The 21,340-nt window shown below is 36.4% G+C and overlaps 1 protein-coding gene and 1 pseudogene across 1 annotated transcript in view; both read left to right on the top strand.

Annotated features, from left to right (window-relative positions):
- The window catches only part of WDPCP (WD repeat containing planar cell polarity effector), a 375,892-nt gene that overhangs the window by 293,499 nt on the left and 61,053 nt on the right, over positions 1-21,340 (top strand). The window lies entirely within an intron of this gene.
- LOC100943639 lies at positions 12,115-12,678 on the top strand (annotated as a pseudogene).

The raw sequence follows: 21,340 nt of genomic DNA, 5'->3' as shown, positions 1-21,340 counted from the left end.
CACTAACCACATATGTGCCTGTAGTACAGTGGTTACCATGCCAGCCACATACAATGAGGGTGGCTGGTTCTAACCCAGCCCAGGCCAGCTAAACAATTGCAACAACAAAAAAAATAGCTGGGTGTTGTGGCAGGTGCTTGTAGTCTCTGCTACTTGGGAGGCTGAGGCAAGAGAATCACTTAAGCCCAAGAATTTGAGGTTGCTATGAGCTGTGACACCATGGCACTCCAGCAAAGGCAACATAATGAGACTCTGTCTCAAAAACAAAAACAAAAATACCAATGCAATACAACAGAATAAATACTGATTTCTCTAAATAAAAACTTCCTGAAACAGAAAAAGGCCCCATTTTAATATCTGATAAAGCAGAATTCAGACCAAAAAAGGGGACAAAGAAGGATATTAGGATGCCAGATGCTACAATTTATGATGTAACAGTTAGGGGAAATCCCAATAACACAGCAACAGCTTTCATTAAGCAGAGGTAACAAAACATGCAAGGAGAGATAAAGAGAACTATACCATAAAAGGAGACTTTAACATATCCAAACACACAAACAAGAAAGAGAAAGGGATTACATGGTACCACTACGAAAAACAAACCATATGGCAAACAATATGAGTAGGGAAAAAAAGGAACAATGAATATATAAAACAACCAGAAAATTAGCACTATAATAGGCATAAAACATCGCATGTCAATAATAACCTTGAATATAAATGGATTAAATACTCCACTTAAAAGATGCAGATTGGCTGAATGGGGGGAAAAACATGATCCAAGTAGATGTAGTCTATAAGAAATGCACTTTACCAGTAAAGACTTAAAGGCTCAAAGTACAGAGGTGGAAAAAGATGATAAAACCACATGTGAGCAGGAATAGCTATACTTACATCAGATAAACTAGATGTTATGTCAAAAACAATTTTAAAAAAAGAAAAGACAAAGAATTTCATCACTGCATGAAAAAGGGTTCAGTCCAGCAGGAGGACATACCAATTCTATATATGTACCCAATACTGGAACACCTCAATTCATAAAGCTAATATTACTAGATCTAAAGAGAGAAATTCTAATACAATAACAGAGGAGAACTTCAATACCCACTTTCAGCATTAGACAGATCATCTAGATAGAAAATCAACAAAGAAACATTATCTTTAAACTGGACTATATTTCAAATTGACCTGGCATTTACAGAACATTTTATTAAACAATTACAGAACATAAATTCTTTTCATCGGCCCATCAACAAGCTCCAGGATAGACCATATGTTAGGACCCAAAATAACACTCAACAAACTTTTCAAAAATCAAAATCATATCAAGTATCTTCTCAGACCACAATAGAATAAAACTAGAGGTCAATACCAAGAAGAATGCTGGAAACATGTTAACTACATAACATACTCCTGAACAACCACTATGGGAATGAAGAAATAAAGATGGAAATTTAAAAAAAAGTAAACAAATGGAAAATGGAAACATTACAAACCTGTGGGATACAGTAATACCAATGCTAAAAAGAAAGTTTATAGTAACATACATTTACATCAAGAAAAGTAGAAAGATTTCAAACAAACTGAGCAGTGCACTTCAAGGAACTAGAAAAGTAATAAACCAAACGGAACTTTGCAAAACAAAAAAATAATAAACATCAGGCTCAGTGCCTGTGGCTCAGGAATCAGGGTGCCAGCCACATACACCAGAGGTGGCGGGTTCGAACCCAGTCTGGGCCTGCCAAACAACAATGACAACTACAACAACAAAATAGCCAGGCATTATGGCAGGCGCCTGTAGTCCCAGCTACTTGGGAGGCTGAGGCAAGAGAATCACTCAAGCCCAAGAATTTGAGGTTGCTATGAGCTGCAAGGCCACAGCACTCTACCGAGGGCAACACAGTGAGACTCTGTCTCAAAAAAATAAAATAATAATAATAAACATCAGAGCAGAACTAAGTGAACTAAAAACTTACATAAATAAGTAAAAGCATTAACCAAACAAAATGTGGATCCTTTCAAAAGATGAAATTGATAAAATGAAAGATCAAGTGGACAAAAAAATAGGGATGATATAGAAGACCTAAACAGCATAATCAATGAAATATATCATGTAACCTATAATAAACTCTGAACTCTAATAATGGAGGATATATCTTTTTGTAAGTGCTTGTGGAAATATTCAGAAAAAAAAAATGGCCATATCTTCAGCAACAAAGAAAAGTTTGATAAACACCAGTATATTTCAAAGGATAGAAATAATACTAAAAAGTATACACTGACCTGAAAGTAATACAATGAGAAATGAATAAAACAACCAAAGGTCTGTTACCTAGAAACATTTTTAAAAGTATGTTATTGAAGAATCCTGAAGTTGAACAGTGTAATTTCTTAAAAATAAAACTAATGAAAATCCTATACATAAAAATCTTTGAGTTATTAGAGATTAATAATGGCATTTAATACTTACATCAACAAAAACAAATTTTAAGAATCAGATAAGTTTAAGAGCTAGGAAAAATAAAGCAACTCCCTCCTCCAAAAATGAAAGAGGTAGGATTGAATAAAACCAAATTCAGATATTAATTTAGAATCTCTAGAAATTAAATCAAAAAAACAGAGAAATAGAACTAGTAAATTCAAAATTTGATCATTTAAAAAATCATCAAAATAAATCAACATAATTATTGAGGAAGAGAGAAGGCACAAACATAAAAAAGTAGAAATAACAACATGGGTTTGGTGCTCATAGTTCAGTGAATAGGGCATCGGCCACATACACCAAAGCTGACAGGTTCAAGCCTGGCCTGGGCCTGCCAAGCAACAGTGACAGCTACAACCAAGCCGGGCATTGTGGCAGATGCCTATAATCCCATCACTCGGGAGGCCGAGGCAAGAGAATTGCTTAAGCCCAAGAGTTTGAGGTTGCTGTGAGCTATGATACCACGGCACTCTACCCAGGGTGACAAAAAAAAAAAAAAAAGAAATGACAATAGGAATAATTATCAAACCCAAAATGTTAAGTATTATAAGAAACTACTTCATTCAACTCTATGTAAATACATATTAAGACTTAAATGGCATGGATAATTTCTAAGAAAACTACAATTTACTAGTCTTACATCAACTCTTAATGTCAAGTATCTTGAAATAAAATGGAAAAGTTAGGAGAGAAACCAAGATGGCAGACTAGAAATGGCCCACATACATTGCTCTCAAGGAAAGAATCAAAGCTTGCAAGTAGATGCACTGCAAACCTACCTGCCCTGAACCAAAAGTAGAAGCTCAGATGAGAAGAAACCAGCAAAAGAACCAAGCTAGTTCAATACCCACAAAGGAATGTAATAGATCTACAGCAACAAACCCCAACCAAAGGGAAATTTTTCAAATATCATAAATGGAATTCAGAATGTGGATGGCAAATAACACGAATGGAATTGAAGAGAAAGTGGAAAACAAACACAAAGAAGCCAAAAACTATCTTAGGATGTGAAACAGTCACTAAAGAGATAGAAAAGGACAGAATAAAACTTAAAGAAATGAAAGTATTATTTAGGGAACTTGAAAATATATCAGAAACCTTCAACAAGAGACTTAAAGCACAAGAAAAATTCTCAGAATATGAAGACAACGTTTTTAAACTAACTCACCCAAATATGCAAAGAAATGAATAAAGAAAAATCAATAATCACTCTGAAAAATATGGAACTATAACAAGTGAGCCAATATGCATACTATAGGTATCCCTGTGGGAGAAGAAGAAAAGGCAAGACACACGGTCGTCATTCTGGTCAAAGTCAAAATGAAGGAGAAAATTCTACAAACTGCAAGGTGAAAGCAACAACTAAACTACAAAGGGAAAGCCATCAGGCAAATAGCAGCCTTCTCAGCAGAAACCTTATAAGCCAGAAGGGTTTAGGGCTTCATTTTTAGTCTTCTTAAACAGAACTGCTGGCCACCACTAGACCTGCCTTATAGGAAGTACTCAAAAGTGTACTATACAAGCAACAGCTCAACTACACACTCGTGTAAAAACACTCCAAAGTTAAAGCTAACAGCTTTTATTAAAAAAAAAAAAAAGCACAAAAGAGAACAAAACAAGATATCATTCAACATGATGAATAGAACAATATACCACATATCAATAGTAATACTGAAAGTGAACAGTCTTAAGGCTCCACATAAAAGACAGTCTGGCTGAATGAATAAAAATATCATAGTCCAAGTATATGCTGTCCCTTAAACTCATAGACTCAAGGTAAAAGGATGGAGGAAAAAAAAATTCTATCCAAACAGAAACCAAAAACAAGCAGGTGTAGCCATTTTCATATGTTAATCATATGAAAATGTTGACTTTTAATCAACTGTAGTAGGAAAAAAGATAAAAACAGTGATGTATAATGATGGGGGGGGGGGAATTCAGCAAGAAGACATAACAATTCTAAATATATATGATCCCAATACAGGACCCCCTAGATCCATAAACAAGTTCTACTAGATCTAAGCAAGAAAATAAACAGTTTTATAATCACCAGGGATTTAAACATGACACTGACAAATCTTAACAGATCACGAAAACAGGATATCAACAAAGAAACGCTAGACTTAAATGGGAATCTAGAACAAATGGACCTAACAGACATTTACATAAAACTCTACCCTAAACCTACAGAATATACATTCTTCTCATTAGCACATGGGATGTTTTCTAATATTGATCATATCTTAGACCATAAAAAAATTCTCAGCTAATTCAGAAAAATCAAAATTATACCATGCATTGTCTTAGACCACAGTGGAGTAAAACTAGAAATCAATTCTGATAGAAACTCTCAAATCTACACAAAGTCATGGAAATTAAGAACCTGTTGCTCAGTGATCCTTGGGTCAGGGATGAAATTAATATGGAAATCCAAATAGTCTTCAAACTGAATGACAAAGAGGACACAAAAATGTGTGGAATAAAGAAAAAGTAATGGTAAGGGGAAAGTTCATAAACTTAAATGCGTACATCAAAAAGATACAACCTGATATCACATTTTAAGGAAGTAGAAAAAGAAAAAACCAAACCCAGAGCCAACAGAAGAAAAGAAATAGCAGAGCTCAGACCAAAACTAAATGAAATGGAATAAAAAAAAAAAAATCAACAAAACAAAAAGCTCATTCTTTGGGAAGATAGACAAAATCAATAAACATCTAGCCATATTAACCAGAAATAGAAAAGACTCAGATAAACTCAATCAGAAATGAAAAAGGAGTCATTTCTGATGGCACAGAAATACAAAACATCATCCATAAATGCTATGAAAAACTCTTATACAAAACTAGAAAACTTAGAGGACATAGATAAGTTCCTAGAAACATACAACCTCCTAGGCCTGAATCAGAAAGAAATAGAAATCCTGAGCTGGTCAGGAACCAGTAGTGAGATTAATGCAGTAATAAAAGCATCACAACAAAAGCCCCAGACCAGATAGATTCTCAGCCAAATACTACCTGACCTACAAGAATAACTGGCACTTATCTTACAGAAATTAATCTGTAACATCAAGGCGAAAGGAATTTCTCTAACTCATTCTAGAAAACCAATATTTATTACCTTAATATCAAAGCCAAGAAAAGATACAACAACAGCAAAAAAGAGAAATCTACAGACCAATATCCCTTATGAACACAGATGAAAAAGTACACAAGATACTACAAACCTAGTTCAACAGCATATTAAAAAATCTACCATAATCAAGTGGGTTTCATCCCAGGGATACAAGGATTGTTCAACATAAACACATCAACAAATGAGATTCGTCACATTCATTAGAAGCAAAAACAAAGACTCTCTCTCTCTCTCTCTCTCTCTCTATATATATATATATATACACATATATATATGATCATCTCAATAGATGCAGAAAAGTATTTGATTAAATCTAGCTCCCTTTCATAATAAAAGCCCTCAAGAAACTAGGCACAGAAAAAAACAGCTCAAAATTACACAAACCATATACAAACCCACAGGCAACATCATAACTGAATGGAGCAAAACTTGAAAGCATTCTCCCTAAGAACTGGTAGAAAACATGAGTGCCCACTGTAACCACTTCTGTTCAACATGAAACTGAAAGTACTAGCCAGCAGATTCAGGCATGGGAAAGAAGTACAAGGCATCTGAATCAGAAAAAGGAGGTCTGATTATCCTTGTTTGTTGATGGTATAATTCTGTATCTAGAAAACCCGAAAGACTCTACCAAAAGACTCCTAGAATTGATAAGTACAAAATCCACATACACAAATCAGGAGCATTTCTATATACTAATAACAGTCAAGCCAAGAACCAAATCAAGAGCCTAATACCATTTACAATAACTATAAAGAAAATAAAAGATCTCTACAAGGAGAACTACAAAACACTGATGAAAGAAATCATAGATCAGAGGGGGAGGCAAGATGGCTAACTGGAGCCAGCTTTCCACAGAGGCTCCCATCCAGAAGAAGAGTTAAAGGACATAAGTTTAGCAGATAAGCTGATAGTTTGGAGCTGAGCCAAGAGAGAAAGCTGAAGAATGCACATCAACCCTGCTGAGGTGAGCTATGACCCCAAGAATACAAATAATAGGTACAAAATCCATCACCAAGCAGATGGGAGTCCCCTCCCCCAAGAGAATGACTCATAGTCTACGTTCTACAAATAAGTGAGCAGAGTTAAAATATCCTCCCATTTTATCCCACGGGAGAGACCCTCTAAAAACCGGATCTCCTTCCCCTACTAGGTGCCATGGCTCTCTACTGCCAGTCATAAAACTATATAAAGCTGTACATATTCTCTACCTGAAATTCTGAACTCCCAGCACTCCCCTCCATTCTCACCCTGAGGTCTGGAAGCCTGTAGCTTATGGACTCCAGATTCTTGGGCATTTTCTTGAGAGGTGTGGACAGGGCATGGGCTGTTGCAAGTCTGTGCTAATTCTGCAGCATGGGGTTAAGGAGAAGACAGTGGGCTGAAGGAACCATAAGGGAGAAGGAGAGGCAGTGCCCCGCAGCACAGAGAACAGCGGCAGCAGTGGGAACAATAGAGCTCTCACTCCTGGGGATATTTTGGAGAGACACTCCCTGTCTCTCTGGGCAACCAGAGAAAGCCAGGCGCCTTCTCCAGTGGCAGACACTCGCAGAACAGATCTGGGACAGTAACACAGGCCCCATGAATAAAGGGTATGCCTGAGGTGGTACCTGCCTGGGTGGGGTGCAGCAGGGACAGAGAATAGAAGATGCAGGCAAGCAGAGACGGGATACTCCTAGGGCAGTGCTGAGCCAGGATAGCTTTAGTGAGCCTAAGAAGCACCCAGCCCTCAGGGGATCATAGCTGAGACAAAGGCAGGTGGGCAGAGACTGGAACCCAGAGCTGAGTGTGAGCTCTAACTGCACCCGCCTCAACACAGACTGCAGCAGAGACACCAGCTCCGGGCAGCAGCACAGACCAGGGCTGAGTCACAGTTTCTGTGAACTCAAATAGCACCTGGTCTGAGGGGAATATAGCCAGGACAGAATCACAAATTCTGGGAAAATATAAGGTCAGCAACATTAATCAGGGGTGGGACTGGAACTGAGTGAACCACCCCAGCTTTTATTTACCACTTGAGGTTGTCAGGCCTCAGCTGCCCCTGCCAGATGGTAGCAGAGTATGGATGCCTGGCTGAGAAGACATAGATTTCCCTGTGACTCAGGCAGGTGCAAACCCCTGGAGGAGCACAGCTCACTGGCAGGAACTGCCCTGTGGGGTTACCAATGACTGGGTATGACAGAGGTGCAAGGTATGGAAGGAGGCATCAACCTACCCAGACTAATTTATTTCCTAGGGAGGTTCTTCTGACTCTATGGAGCACCAGAATGAGTAATACTCGAGCTGACAGCAGACCCCTGCTATCTAGGTGCCCCTTTTGAACTCTCCCCCTTGAGACCAGGTGCTGACTGGGACAATTGATTTGGATGTCTTGGACTGGACCAATCACCTGAGGACTATCCAAAGTGGTACTCTGGGTGTGTGGTTGTGGGAAGGTTTGATTTTCCTTTCCCACTTGTTGCCCATGGCAGGCAGGGTGACTTAATTGATGGTCTCCACAGCTGAGACTTCAACCCAGAGTAACTGATTCACCAGGATAGGATAGAGACCAACTGAAAACAAGACAGAGCCACTTTGCCCCACTACACGAAGTAAGTCCCCAGTGTCTCAGGCCATAGCACTGTACAGGTCCTTTGCAAAGCTCTAGGGGAAAAGGTACAGACACCACTCCCAGCTGTTGGGCAAAGGGTTGGTTAATCACTACTCCAGGAGCCCCCCAACCCAGCTTTACATTATCTGCTCATCTAGCCAAATGGTATAAAATAATCCTGGGGCAGAATCAGCAGAAAAACTCCAGTAACATGAATGATCAGAGTACATCAACTCCCCCAAGGAACAACACAGTGGACACAACTGAAGATCCCATTCCTAGACAAACGACTGAGATGTCAGAAATTGAATTCAGAATTAGGATTGCAAATAAGATTGATAGAATGGAGGTAAAGTTGGAATTAGAAATTTAAGGAGCATTTCAAAAGTTGTCTCAAGAATTCAATGAATTCAAAGACAGTATCACCAAAGATTTTGACACATTGAGATAAGAATTTCCAGCCCTCAAAGATCTGAGAAATACAGTAGAATACCTCAGTAACAGAATGGAGCAAGCAGAAGAGGGGATTTCTGACATTGAACACAAAGCTTTTGAATACTCCCAAACTCTCAAAGAGGAAGAGAAATGGAGAGCAAAAATGGATCATTCTCTCAGAGATGTTAGGGATAATTTGAAGAAAACTAATATTCGCCTTATAGGAATCCCTGAAGGCTACGAAGTTGCTTCTCAAGGCACAGAGGCTCTTCTTCATGAGATTATGAAGGAGAACTTTCCAGACATGCCAAGAGATTTTGAAATTCGGAGAGCAGACAGTTTCATAACCCCAGCACAACTCAACCCGAATAAGACATTTCCCAGGCACATTATAATTAACTTCCCTAAAGTTAATATAAAAGAGAAAATTATGCAAGCAGCCAGATGTAAGAAAACCATAACCTACAAGGGGAAGAATATTAGAATGACTTCAAATCTCTCTGCTGAAACCTTTCAGGCTAGAAGAGGGTGGTCATCGACTTTTAATCTCCTAAAACAAAACAACTTTCAATCCAGGATCCTTTATCCAGCTAAACTGAGTTTCATCTATGATGGAGAAATTACAGACTTTAATGACATTCACATGTTGAAGAAATTTGCCATAACTAAACCAGCTCTTCAGGAAATTCTCAGACCTATTCTCCATAATGACCAGTGCAATCCTCCACCACAAAAGTAAACTCACTCAGAAACTTTTGATCAAATTCCAACTTCCACAGTGATGAAAGGATTAAAAATGTCCACTGGACTATCAAAAAACTCTACCCAAAATTCTACCAGGCTCATCCATATTCTCAATTAATGTGAATGGCTTAAATTGTCCTCTAAAGAGGAACAGGTTGGCTGACTGGCCAGATAGCTGCTGCATACAAGAATCTCATCTTACCTTAAAAGATAAATATAGACTCTGGGTGAAGGGATGGGTATCTATATTCCAGGCAAATGGAAATCAGGAAAAAGCAGGTGTTGCAATTTTATTTGCAGATACAATAGGCTTTAAACCAACAAAGGTAAGGAAAGATAAGGATGGTCACTTCATATTTGTTAAGGGTAACACTCAACATGAGATTTCAATTATTAATATTTATGCACCCAACCAGAATGCACCTCAATTTATAAGAGACACTCTGGAACAGGCATGAGCAACTTGATTTCTTCCAGCACCATCATAGTCAGAGATGTCAACACTCCTTTGGCAGTGTTGGATAGATCCTCCAATAAGAAGCTGAGCAAAGAAATTTTAGACTTAAACTTAATCATTCAACATTTAGATTTAACAGACATCTACAGAACATTTCATTCTAACCAAACTGAATGCACATTCTTCTCATCAGCCCGTGGAACATCCTCCAAAACTGATCACATCTTAGGTCACAAGTCTAACTTCAGCAAATTTAAAAGAATAGAAATTATTCCTTGCATCTTCTCAGACCATCATAGAATAAAAGTTGAACTAAATAACAACAGGAATCTGCATACTCACACAAAAACATGGCATCTAAATAACATGCTGAATGACAGCTGGGTCATACATAAGATTAAGGAGGAAATTACCAAATTTTTGAAACAAAGAGATAATGAAGACACAAATTATCAGAACTTCTGGGATACCACAAACACAGTCCTAAAAGTAAAATTTATAGCACTGCAAGCCTTCCTCAAGAAAACGGAAAGAGAAGAAGTTAACAACTTAATGGGACATCTCAAAGAACTGGAAAAGGAAGAACATTCTAATCCCAAACCCAGCAGAAGAAAAGAAATAACCAAAATTAGAGCAGAATTAAATGAAATTGAAAACAAAAGGATTATACAACAGATCAATAAATCAAAAAGTTGTTTTTTTGAAGAGGTCAATAAAATAGATAAACCTTTGGCCAACCCACCCAGGAAAAAAAAGAGTAAAATCTCTAATTTCATCAATCAGAAATGGTAAAGACAAAATAACAACAGACCCCTTAGAAATTCAAAACATCCTTAATGAATATTACAAGAAACTTTATTCTCAGAAATATGAAAATCTAAAGGAAATTGACCAATACATGGAAGCATGCCACCTTCTAAGACTTAGCCACAATGAAGTGGAAATGTTGAGCGGGCCTATATCAAGTTCTGAAATAGCATCAACTATCCAAAATCTCCCTAAAAAGAAAAGCCTGGTACCAGATGGCTTCATGTCAGAATTCTATCAAACCTTTAAAGAGGAGCTAGTACCTATATTACTTAACCTTTTCCAAAATATAGAAAAAGATGGAATACTACCCAACACATTCTATGAAGCAAACATTACCTTGATACCCAAACCAGGAAAAGACCCAACAAGAAAAGAAAATTATAGACCAATATCACTAATGAATATTGATGTGAAAATATTCAACAAAATCCTAACCAACAGAATCCAGCAACACATCAAACAAATTATACACCACAACCAAGTGGGTTTTATCCCGGGATCTCAAGGATGGTTCAACATACGTAAATCTATAAATATAATTCATCACATAAACAAATTAAAAAACAAAGACCATATGATTCTCTCAATTGATGCAGAAAAAGTCTTTGATAATATCCAGCACCCCTTCATGATCAGAACACTTAAGAAAATTGGTATAAAAGGGACACTGATAGAGGCCATCTACAGCAAACCTACAGCCAATAACATATTAAATGAAGTTAAATTGAAATCATTTCCACTCAGATCAGGAACCAGGCAAGGTTGCCCATTGTCTCCACAGCACTTTAGCACTGTAATGGAAGTTTTAGCCATCACAATTAGGGAAGAAAAGACAATCAAGGGTATTCATATAGAGTCAGAAGAGATCACTCTTCACAGATGATATGATTGTATACTTGGAAAACACCAGAGATTCTACTGCAAAACTCTTAGACATGATCAAGGAATATAGCAGTGTCTCAAGCTACAAAATCAACATTCATAAATCAGTACCTTCATATATACCAACAATATAGTCAAGCTGAAAAAATAGTCTACTCAACTTCAACACTCTATTCACAGAATTAGTACACTGGTCAAATGGTCCTATCAGATGTTTACTCACAGCTGTATAAAATATTCTTTTCATAAGCATAGAAACATTCACTAGGATAGACCATGTGTTAGGCCACAAAACAAATCAACAAATTTGAAAACCAAATCATATTATCAGACCACATTGAATACAACTAGAAGTCAATACTAAGAACTTTGTTAACTATACAAATACATGGAAATTAAACATGCTCTAAATGACCATTGAATCAATAAAGAAATTAAGATAGAAAATTTTAAAATTCTTGAAACAAATGCAAATTTAAATACAACATACCAGGGGATGCCTGTGGGCCACAGCCAACCCTGAGCAGCTGTGTGCTGGAGGAGGCAGAGGCATGGTGGGCACCGGAGCTGCAGTGCGCGGGCATGTGGGTCATGGTGGACGTGCGCCAGGTGTACAATTATCCTTTAGAGCATGTGGTCGCCAGTTTCCTCCAAAAGTACCCCAATCCCATGGACAAAAATATCATCTCTGTAAAAATCGTGGAGGAAAAAAGACATGAATCAACACGGGTCATCTATAGAAAGAGGACTGCAATCTGTCAGAATGTGGTTCCAGAAATTTTGCAGAAGATAAGCATTTTAAAGGTACCCAATATCCAGTTAGAAGAGGAAACAAAGCTCAATCCTCAGGATAGAAAAATGGCTATGCGAAGTTACTGCTTCACGTGGTGTATGGCTTCACGTGCCTCACATGATTCCTCACAATTTACCTCTATGAAGGAAGAATCTGTCTTCCAGGAAAGTGTGGAAAATCCAAATTGGACAGAGTCCATTCAAAGAGGCAGGATTTCAATCATGGGAGTTGGAGTTCTCAACTACATTTTGGAAACTTTTGCCAGTATATTCTTAAGACAGGGTGCCCAGAAGGGAATTAGAATCATGGACATACTGCTAAAGGAACAGTGTGGTGCCCCTTTAGCTGAATAAAGAATTGTTGGGGACCTGTAACCGTGTCCATTTGTTTTCAAGAATTAATTCTTGGCCACAGCACATCATAGACACACACTGGAATACAGGTTTCAGGATATAGTAGCATTAGCTTAAAGAAGAGGAAACCTTGTCAGGATATACACTGATGTACTCCCCTGGGAACAGGCTTCAAATAGTGCGGCTCGTAGAGTCCTCTTGCTGGATTTTTATGACATATCTCTTTATGATTTTTGCAAATAAAGAAAAGGCCTGTATATGATGATGTTTGCCCTTCCTCAGGATGTCCTGCTGATTGTCTGGTGATGGTGTCAGGGCAGCCAAAGACGAGACACAGGCCTGGAGAGAGTGCTTATGTCCTGATGTTACTAGCTTTATCATTCATAGGATTCTGGAATCAAATAAAGGAGTTGAGTCTGGTACCTGATTCATAGGTGGCCTGAAACAAAGATGCATGATGATGCTAAAACAAACAAACAAACCTGTGGTATACTGTAAAAGCAGTGCTAAAAAGGAAGTCTTAGCATTAACCTTATGGACCCTGCCAACCCACACCAATTTAAACCCATCTCCAAATTCCTTAGCAATTTTTGCATTATTTAGAATTTACAACACAAAAATATGTTTCATCAGTTATACAAACATTATAAATAATTAAACCAGTTTACCATGCTCTCAGAATTAAGCTTCCATGAATGAAAGCAGATTTCTGGTTTCTCAGGATATAGGGGGAAAAAAAAACGGTCAAACTGGTTTTCTGGGTTTTCAGGTCCATAGGGTCAAATGCCTATATCAAAAACAAAAAGATTACAAATTAGCAAGCTAACAATACACTCCATGGGAACTAGAAAAGAAAGACAAGCAAAATTTAAGATTAGCAGCAGGAAAAAAAAAAAGATCAGAGCAGAATTAAATGAAATAGAGACTTAAAAAATTACAAAGGATCAACAAAATGACAATTTGGTTATTTGAAAGATAAACAAAATTAACAAAACTCTTGCTAACCAATAAAAGAAAGAAGTCTCATTTAAATAAAAACAGTGATGAAAAAGCAGCTATTACAAGTTATGCCAGAATAACACAAAAGATCACTGGAAACTATTTTGAACAAGTATATGCTCACAAACTAGAATATCTAAAGGAAATGGATAAATTATTAGAACCAGGATTAAAAAGAAAACCTGAACAGACTTGTAACAAATAGCAAGATAAAATCAGTAATAAACAATCTCCCAATAAAGAAAAGCCCCAGGTTAGATGCAGCAATAGCCAAACTCTACTACTTGTACAAAGAAAAACTGGTAACAGTCCTCCTGAGAAGGAAGGAATTTTTTATAATTCATTCTATGAGGTCAGTATCACTCTGATAACCAAACCAAACAAGGACACAACAAAAAAAGAAAACTACAGACCAGTATCTCTGCTGAACATAGGTATAAAAATTCTCAAGAAAATACTAGTAAATCAAATCCAGCAGTATATCAAAAAGATAATGCACTGTGACCAAGTAGGTTTTATATCTGAGATGCAAGGATGGTTCAGCATAAGTAAATCAATGAATGTGATACAGCACATAAATTGAATCAAGGATAAAAAATACATAATCACCTCAATAGACACAGATGAGGCACTTGATAAAATTCAGCATTGTTTCATGATAAAAAAACTAGACACAGAAGGACCAGATCCCAAAAGGATACAAACTATACATAATATATGAGAAACTCACAACTAATACCATACTAAATGGGGAAAAGTTAAAAGCATTTTTCCTAAGAACTAGGACAAGACAAGAATGCCCTTTTTTGCTACTCTTATTCAATGTAATGCTAGAAGTCCTAACCATAGCAATCAGGCAAAAGAAAGAAATAAAAGATATGTGAGTTGGGAAAAAAACAAGTCAAATTATACCTGTTTACTAAGTATATGATCTTATGTATAGAAAAACCTAAAGATCAGCCAAAAAAAAAAAAACCTTAAAGTTAATAAATGAATTCAGTAAAGTTGCAAGATACAATTCAACATACAAAAATCAGTTATATTTCTATTCACTATAAATAATAAAGGTGAGAAAGAAATCAAGAAGATAATCCCACTAAAATAGCTACAGGCCAGGCACAGTAGTTTACATCTTTAATCCTACCACTTTGGGAGGCCAAGATGGAAGGATTGCTTGAGGCCAGGAGTTCAAGACCAGCCTAGGCAATAGGAGATCCTGCTTCTACAAAAAGAAAACAAAATAATAATTAGCTGAGTGTGGTGGCACATGCCTGTAATCTCAGCTACTCAGGAGGCTAACACAGTAGAATTGTTGGAGCGCAGGACTGGAGGAGTTGGAAATTGCAGTGAGCTATGATGATGCTACTGCTTGCTAGCCTAGGCAACAGAGCAAGACCCTGTGTTTTTTGGGGGGGGGGGAAATAGCTACCCCCAACAAAAACAAAAAAACCTCCCTGGAATGTTTAAATTTAACCAAGGAGTTGAAAGAGCTTACAAGAATGACTACAAAACACCAAATGAAAGAAGCAACTATGGCACAAAGCAAATAATAAAATATCCTATGCTCATGAATCAGAAGAATTAGTATCATTGCAGTGACCACACTGCCCAAAGAAATCTAAAACATTCAATGCAATGCCTATCAAAATACAAATGTCACTTTTTACAGAATTAGAAAAAATAATCCTCAAATCCATATGGAGCCAAAAAAAAAAAAAAAGCCAGAATAACCAAAGCAATCCTTACTAAAAGAACAAAGTGGGAGGCATCACATTGCCTGACTTCAAATTATTTTCCAAGGCTCTGTCTATAGTAACCAAAACAGTATGGTATGGGTATGAAACTAGACACAGAAATCAGTGAAACAGAATAGAGAACCCAGAATCAAAGCCACATATTTAACAATGCTGACAAAAACATACACTGGAAAAAGGACATTCTCTTTAATAAATGGTGCTAGAAAAATTGGATTTCCATATACAAAAGAATGAAACTTGACCTCTATCTCTCACCATATATACAAATCAATTGAAGGTAAAGACTTAATCCTAAAAGTATAAAAAAAATGCTAGAAGAAAACACAAGAAAAACTCTCCTGGACATTGGTGTAGGAAGAATTTATGAGTAAGACTTCAAAAGCACAGGCAACAACAATAGACAAACAAGATTTAAACTTTGTTTCCACTCTGCAAAAGAAATAATCAACAGAGTGAAAAGACACCTGTAGAATTTGAGAAAATATCTGCAAACTATTCATCTGATAGGGGATTAATATCCAGAATTAATCTCCAGGCAATAGGAGATCCTGCAACAAAAGTAACTCAGTAACAACAAATAGTCCCATAAAAAATAAATAGACATGAATAAGACAATTTTCAAAAGAAGACATGCAAATGGCCAAAGGCCATTTAATAAATGGTCATCACGACTAATCATCAGAGAAATACAAATCAAAACTACAATGAGATACCATTTTACCCCAGTCAAAATGGCTGTTATTAAAAAGACAAAAAAAAAAAAAAAAAAGATACTGGCAAGAATGCAGAGAAAAGGGAAGGCTTATCCAGGGGTACTCAAACGTTTTAAACAAGGGGCCAGTTCACTGTCCCTCAGACCCTTGTAGGGCCGGACTGAAGGCCCCTGGACAAGACAGCAGCAGCAAAAATACCCAACAGGGGGATAAATGTCCTAGGCAGGCCGTAGTTTGAGGACACCTGGACAGTGTTGGTGGGAATGTAAATTAGCACAGCTTCTAAGGAAAACAGCCTGGAGCGTTCTCAAAGAACTAAAAATAGAAGTACTATTGATCTCTTCTACTACTGGGTATCTACCCAAAAGAAATCAACCACCACCACCACAAAAAGAAAAAACTAGCTGGGCATTGTGGCTGGCGCTGGGGGTCCCAGCTACTTGAGAGGCTGAGGCAAGAGAACTTGAGCCCAGGAGTTTGAGCTTGCTATGAGCTGTGATGCCATGGCACTCTACCCAGGGTGACAAAGTGAGATTGTCTCAAAAAAAATTTTTTTTATAAAGGAAAAAAATTCTTCCTGGTTGAGTTAATAAAAGCTTGAAGAATTAATTCAAAATCCTTAATTTAAAATAAAAACATTCAAAAATAAGAGTTTAAAAAAATCCTTAAAATTTGAAGAATATTAAGTCATTTAATCAAGACTTCAACTTTATATATTTCCTAATCCTATTATCTTTAACTATAAAATTATAATACGTTTTTGAGGGACTACATAGAAACAAAACAATGATAACTAGATTTTAGGAGAGTGTTTATTTTTGTTTTTTTACAGATAAGGTCTCACTCTGTTGCCCAAGTTAGAATACAAAGGCCTGATTATAGCTGATGTATAACCTCAAACTCCTGAGCTGTAGCAATGCTCCTGTCTCACTCTTCAAGTGGCTGCGACTACAAGTGTGTGCTACCATGTCAGGCTAAGTTTTTAAAATTTTTGTAGAGACAAGGTCTTGCTATGCTGCTCAAGTTGGTGTCAAACTCTTAGGCTCAAGCAATCTGCCTACCTTGGTGTCCCTGAGGTAATAGGATAACTAATATCTTACCACTGCATTTCAGTTTTAGAAAGCCAACTGATTACCACTAAAATAAAATAAAAATGAGGAATGATTCTTGATATTCACTAGATTTTCTAACTTGGGACAAGCAATAAAAATTGAAATCTGATCTTGTTTAGTGAGATTTCTTTTCCTACCAAGTTATACTGAAAATAGACACATTTCAAATATCTGCTTTTTTCCTATAAGGTACTATGATAACATGTGGACACTGAAACTCAACATAATCAATACATAGTAATGACAGCTGAAAATGAAACCTTTATAAAATATTTTAATCTCAATATATTTACATCTTTCTAAAGGATGAGTTATTGTTTTTCCATTTGTGCACATGAACTCATATCAAAGGTCTCTTAGAGGACAAGACAAAACCAATGTTAAAAATAATTGACAAACATAAAGTAATATAACACATCATCATTAATTGTATATTTTTCCTGATTTTCTTATTTTTCTAATGAAAAGAAAACTGTCAACAAAATATATGCCAAAGATTCCATAGACATCATATACACACTTTGAAGTAGTTGCGACCAACAATGTGGGATCTCATACTATTTACCCTAAAAGATAAGTTGCTTGTGCTTACCCTTTTAGATCAAGGTAACAATTTCCTTTCCTGCTCTGCTTTTTGATAAGCTGTAATTTATGATAAGCTGTTCATACTTATTGAGTATCTTATTACCCCCCAGTTTCCTGCATTTTTGTAGTTCTAAAAGATAGAAAAATATTATCTTTAAGAATAGCATGGAAAATACTTTATTTGGAGGGACAATAAATTGTGAATAAGTGAACTTGAAGGTCCAAAAAGAAAAATGATACCAATTTTTTAAGGGGTGGAAAATTCCATAATTTATATGAATAATGATGAAAGTATGTGGTTTTCTCAAGCTATTAGAATATCATGGATGTAGAAATCACTACCAAAAGATTTTTTCAGTCTAGTGCTCTTACCAGTAAGTAGCAGTCATTAAATAAAACTGGCAAGCTTATGTTGTCACCAGTGTCATCCTTCCATGTAGCTATCAAGATTGTGCCTATTTTTTCCTTTCCTCATAAGTAATCTTGGGTTGTAAAAGTATTATATCACTGCTCTCTTATAAGAAAATTAATAAAAATTACCCCCAAATACAACTTTTTATTAATATTTACTTTTTAAAAAGACAAAAATCACTGAGCTTATATTGTCAAATTATTAGATAAAGGCATAAATGCAAGTGTTCAGCTTCTTTAAATGTTTTTGTTGACATATATTAGTTTGTTGTCTTGGTCTGTTTCTCATTATAATTATTTTCTTAAGAGCCCTCACTCATATTATAGTATAATATAGAACTCAAGTGAGTTCAATACAGATTCATTCATATAACTATCCTCTACAAACAAGCTGCTTCTTCTTTTTTTTTTTTAAATACCCGAAACCTAACACTTCTTAAAGGATTATGTTTGGGGGGCTTCCTAAATTGTTTAAAAGATGAGTATCAAAAATTCTTATAAACAGTTCAGTGCTTACTGGATCTATGTCCTTTTAACCCAAAAGGCTTTATAGTATAATTACTCTGTAAATATCAGAATTTTCCATATCTTGTGCAATATACATAAAGCAGTTGTCAAATGCCTTATCTTGTACTTATCAATTTGCTTATTTTTATACCTGAAAAAAGCTGTATTTTTTTACAAGAGCAGCTGCTACTTTGTAAATATTTTAATGGTTTCTCTTAAGTAGAGCTGTCAGTTTAACAAACAATATTATAAAAGATTTTCATTCTTCCATGTGACTGCACATCTTGAAATGTGTTTTACCTTGAAAAATCTTTTACCTTCTAAAATCTTTGGAGATTTTAGACTAGAAAGGATATCTCCTTTGAAGGTACAAAGCCAACAAATGCATAGATAGACTTAAAGAATAGTGTGTAAGATCACCAGAGAAACAGTGCCATTTATTTTAGAAGGCAAATATATAACAGCAGCAAGTTCTCTTAGCTCACTTCTCTTCTTTTGACTTAGGCAATTTGTTGAAATGGAATGGTACTGGCTTTGCGCCAGATAGTTCAGGTATGAACCTTGATTCTTTTGCCACTTAATAGATATTGGTTTAGAGCAAGCCAATTAACCTCTTTGACCCTCAGTTTCTGTATCTGCAAATGGGGTAATGATACCTACCTTATGGGGTCATTATGAGAATTAGAGATAATATATGTAAATGGCCTAACTGAATAAAGGTGGCAATTATTATTCTATCCTGCCTACCTAGCAACCAGGAATCTCCCAATCCTTCTTTAGTCTCTGCCCTTTACATTTTTATTCTCTCAGCTTATCTCTTCTTTCTTTTTTGTCTACTTCATGGAATTCAAAGTAAGAAATATTTCAGAGATGATCTAATTTAGCACTTTTGTCAAACAAATGAGGAAAGAGAAGCTCAGAGAGATTAAATGACTTGTCCAAGATCCAAGATAGTTAAAAATAAAGATCAAAACCCTGCTCTCCTATGTTTTCAGTTTCCCTTCTTACTGTGGAACGGAATTTGATAAGACAATTCTATCCTGAGTCAGAAGGAGAATATATAAGATAAGATAGCAAAAAAGTAGTGCAAGACATAAGAAATGGACAAAGATTAAAGGAAAGGGGATGGAGAGAGCTTCCCCTTTTGTTCTAGAGCAGGGCTTAGCAAATTTGTGTAAAGGACCAGACAGTAAATATTTTAGGTTTTGCAAATACTATGGTCTCTATCTTAGCTACTGAACTCTGACACTATAATACTAAGCCTAGACAGTATGTTAAAAAAAAAGAAGAAAAAAAAAATGTTCCTGTGTTCCAATACAACTTTACTTGGAGATAGAAAATTTGAATTTCATATAATTTTCACATTTAAAAGATGTTTTCTTCTGATTTTTTTCCCAAGCATTTGAAAATGTAAAAACCATTCTTAGACTGCAAATCATATAAAACCAGATGGAGGGCTGTATTATAGTTTGATGACCTTGTTCTATAGCAAAATCGAATGTATCTGGTAGTGTAAACCCGATGATAAGTGGAACACATACTCAGCCTTAATACCATGTAAATAATAGGGCTTGATAGGGATTGGGATGAAGTGGAATGTGCCTACCCTGCTAAAGTGGGGAATAGCCATTAAGATTCAGGAGATTGCTGAGATTGCTCTTCAGGAAGTAGAGGCCAACTACAGCCAAATCCTCTGACTTTTCAAAAAGAAGCCAGACTTCTGCATTTTTATGCTAAATCTTCCAAGTTTTAAGTGTTTTAAAATAATTTGAAATAATTTTAAAATACTGTAGGTCAAACAAACATCTGTAGAATTAATTTGGCACAATGACTACCACTTTTAAAATCTTTGTTCTAGGAAAACAAAGCAAAATTCTAGGTAATCTGTACTTTCTAGCAAGCACTTAAATTTTCCCAATTCAGTTACTCTCAGTGCAAATCCTTACCCTTTTCACTGTCTGAACACAAAATTGACAAGAAAATTAATGTTTAGTCATTGCTCTAATTCAAGCTTTCATATTCTTGTGACAGCACACAAAAACATTTAACAATAATGAATGCCACTCAGCAAGATACCACCACAGATGCACACAAACACAGCTATGACACACTGATATACCAAGGTTATGAAACCTTACCAAGCTGTTTGTACAGTGCTGCCAATGTACATGCAGAGTGGCAAGTTCACAACCTTAACATGTTCAGGCAGAATTTATTACAGAAAGTTTTGAGAAATCTTGAAACTAATTAAGGAGCTATAGCACTCAGGCAATGAAAACACAAGCAAAATGATGATGCTTTGGAGGGAGGAGAGTTAATTGCATTTTGCTTGCCTAGCTCTTCCCTTAAGACAGAAGGAATAGGGTGGCACCTATGGCTTAGTGAGTAAGGCGCCAGCCTCATATACCAAGGAGGATGGTGGGTTCAAACTCAGGCCCAGCCAAACTAACAAAAAAATAGCCAGGCTTTGTGGCGGACACCTATAGTCCTAGCTACTTAGGAGGCTGAGGCAAGAGAATCGCCTAAGCCCAAGAGCTGAAAGTTGGCTATGAGCTGTGACATCACAGCACTCTACCAA

The sequence above is a fragment of the Otolemur garnettii genome, unplaced genomic scaffold (genome assembly GCF_000181295.1).
Source record: "Otolemur garnettii isolate 467f Iridium unplaced genomic scaffold, OtoGar3 scaffold00024, whole genome shotgun sequence".
Classification (NCBI taxonomy): domain Eukaryota; kingdom Metazoa; phylum Chordata; class Mammalia; order Primates; family Galagidae; genus Otolemur; species Otolemur garnettii.
The sequence above is the reverse complement of the archived record's forward strand: the minus strand, read 5'-3'. Positions and strand labels throughout refer to the sequence as shown.